Consider the following 3,208-nt stretch of genomic DNA (forward strand, 5'->3'; position numbering starts at 1 on the left):
AACCCTACAAGCCACTTTAAAAGAGAAAATTTCATCTTAACATTTCACTGCTTAAGGAGACCTTAGTATTGCAACAGGTATTTGGCCACAGGGTAAAAAAATAGTTTCCTAGATGACACATAAAGCAGCTTACAAAAATGGTCAGTTATTCAGGATATCAATTAGAAACGGTCATAAATGGTATGCATTTAAGAAACTATTTTGTTAATTCAAATAGCTGAAGTCTTGACAAAGTATTTCCTTTTTGCATTTTTAAAAAAATGCTTGGTCTGGGGAACCAGCAGTTAGCGTAATGGCTTTGTTGCTGGACTCCCACGTAGTCGACCGCGGTTTGCGTCCTGGACCCGGTGGCTTAGAACTCACGCCGGGCGCATGTGCGTGCGTGCCCAAGATCCCAAGAGGAGAATGGAGGAGAAGCGACTGCGGCGTGACCATCCGCCCTGGGGGGTGATTTCTCGCTTTCTGTCTCTCTGTCTCTCTGTCTGTCTGGCGAGCGCACGCGCCCTATAGCAAAAACCTCTAAAAAAAAAAAATCTTGGTCTGGGACCAGCAGGTGGCATGTTGGTTAAGGGCACTGGACTCCCACATGGCTGGCCGTGGTTCGAGTCCTGGACCTGAGGCTTGCTTTCTCACTTTCCCTCTCTCTCAGTGTTTGGAAATATTAAAATAATAAATTAAATTAAATTATATATTAAAACAAACAAAAAAATCTTGGTCACTGACAATTTTTACCAGTATCTCCCCTTCTCCTTAGACTTTAATAGAACTCATCCATTCTATCGAGAAAAAACCAAACCTAACCAGAATAGTAAACCTTGGAAGCTGCCTCATTTTTACCTCCCCAGGTGGTACGTTTCATATCCATATTCTTTATCAATGTAGTATTCATGTCATAGACAATATAAGGACGTGCTGGCAGGTTACACGTCATTAGTGAAAAGAAACAAGTCTTGTTTAATTACACAACTCGTATACAAGATGAATGTGAAACTATACCACTATTTAAGAAATATTTTCTCCCAAATTATTTTAACAATTTTGACTAGCTTAATAACATGAACACTGCCCAAAAAAATCGGTTCCAAGTAGTCCGAATGTAGTTTCTTCCTCTGGAATCCCTCTCGACAGCGGTGACCTCCCCGGCTCACTGCCTGTTAGGCAATGTGTGGCAGTGCCTGGGCTTGGCATCCCCCAGGAGGGTCTCCTCACGGATAGGGAGGCAGCAAAAGGAAAAGGCACAGCCAGTCAGGATGGTCCTGGCCCCCACCCGAAGCCTTAAGCCCAGTTACAGATGTGCGTGACGCAGGGTTGGCATGCAGGTCGAAGGTCTGAGTGACCAGGGAGGTGATCTGGAGCCCAGCAGCCAGAGCAAGGAGGCCTCCAATCACTCTTAGGAAAACAAGCATGGGGGTCCACAGAAGGCACAGGAGGACAGGGTGAAGCCGATTACCAGGATGATAAAGCCACAGAAGGGCATGGTGGCCACTGCTCTTCCCCAGGCGTACTTCATGAGGCTCCGACAGCCATCCTCGTAGGACCTGCTGCCACTGCCTTCTGGATGTGGTCACTGCGCTGCAGCCAGCCGCGGTTGGCCAGCGTGATGACGTCGAAGGCGATGCGCTGAGCAGGAGCAGGGGCAGGATCCACCTGCAGCACTCGCAGGCCAGGCCGCAGCACAGCATGCTGACAGTCGCCGCGGGGAGCACGGGAGCATGTGGGACACCAGGGAGGAAGAGTGGCCCGCAAGCGCGTGCACTGGGACAAAAGGGAAGAGGGCGCTAGGCTCACAGAGGATGCCTTCCCCAGGCTGGCCCTAGGGCACAGCTGATATTTCTCAAGTTATTGAGCTCTGGGACCAGCAGTTGGCGTAATGGCTATGTCGATGAACTTCCATGTAGCCGACCGCAGTTCGAGTCCCAGACCCGGTGGCTTAAACTCATGCTGGGCGCGTGTGCGTGCATGCCCAAGATCCCGAGAGGAGAATGGAGAAGGGATTGCAGCATTGCCATCCCCCCGGGGAGTGATTTCTCGCTGTCTCTGTCTCTGTCTTTCTGGCAAGCGCATGCGCCCTATAGCAAAAACCTCTCCAAAAAACAAAGTTACTGAGCTCTGACTCACACAGCCCCCCGCCCCCTTTAGACACCCTCCAGTAGTTCTGACTGTTGGTTGCATGCCCGTCCCCTCCTCTGGATGGAGGGCCCTGGAGGGACAGTGTCTTAATCATCGGTTGGCCGTACGCTTACCGAGCACGGTCTGTGTTGGGGATACGGAGGTAAGCAGGGCAGTCTGCCCATCCAGTCTGCTGGGGGGTGCTGATCATTAGCGCTCACCGAGCACCCACCCGTGTGGGCACAGCATCACAGTGGGTGACCGTCCTCAGGGCTGTCCCAGGACTGGGCAGCTGAACGGAGCCACTCTGCGGTGGAAGGTGACCCCACTTCCTCCGTGAGGCCTGCTGCCCAGGACCGCTCACTGCGACGAAAGCCGAGTCAGCCGGAAGGAGCGAGGAGAGGATGAGCTGTGGCCTTCTCCCTTCTGTTTCAGGAACCCACCCCTTCATCGTAGAATGCCACCACCCGCCAGTCGGCCTTCCTGCCTCCCTCCCGCGGGACCTGGGAGGCCAGGCGGGGCCTGTGGCATACAGGGCACTTTCACACATGGCACCTCACTCAGGAAAGGACCACCCCCAAGGCAGGGATCTTTGGGGATGACTGGCCAGCCTCCTGTTCCCTGTGCACATCCTGGGCGACCCTGCTTCAGGGCAGCTGGTGGGTCCCAGTCCTCTGGCTGAGCCTGGGCCTGAACCAACACGCCCACTCTGCGGGCCTGAGGACCAATCCGAGGTGGGGCTCGCATCCCTTCAGACCACAACCGGAGTCGAGCATCCCACCAGCCTGTGGCCACAGCCGGGAACAGAAGTGAGCCAGGGGAGAGAGGAAGCCACGAAGAGGCTGTCCACCCAGGGACCCTGCTACTGGCCACACGGCTCTCCTTGTCCTCGGGAGGAGCCAGGGCGGCCCCATCCTTTCCAGGCACTTCCCCAGGGCCAGATGCTGGGCGGCCCCTAACGCTCCTCTCGATAGGGGTGACAAGCACGCCCTGAGCAGACAGCGTCATGCTGGCCTCACGGAAGAAACAGGCCAAGCCCCCCTACCTGGCACAGGGCTCGCCAGCGGCGGGGGGGGCTCAGACCCAGCAGAGCAGCACC

At 54.7% G+C, this 3,208-nt stretch overlaps 1 pseudogene; it reads right to left on the bottom strand.

Moving 5' to 3' along the window:
• Positions 1-685: 685 nt before the first annotated feature.
• LOC102499552 (p53 apoptosis effector related to PMP-22 pseudogene) lies at positions 686-1,868 on the bottom strand (annotated as a pseudogene).
• Between the last annotated feature and the right edge of the window lie 1,340 nt (positions 1,869-3,208).

Source organism: Tupaia chinensis, unplaced genomic scaffold (assembly GCF_000334495.1).
Source record: "Tupaia chinensis unplaced genomic scaffold, TupChi_1.0 Scaffold000146_1, whole genome shotgun sequence".
In the NCBI taxonomy this organism is placed as follows: Eukaryota; Metazoa; Chordata; class Mammalia; order Scandentia; family Tupaiidae; genus Tupaia; species Tupaia belangeri.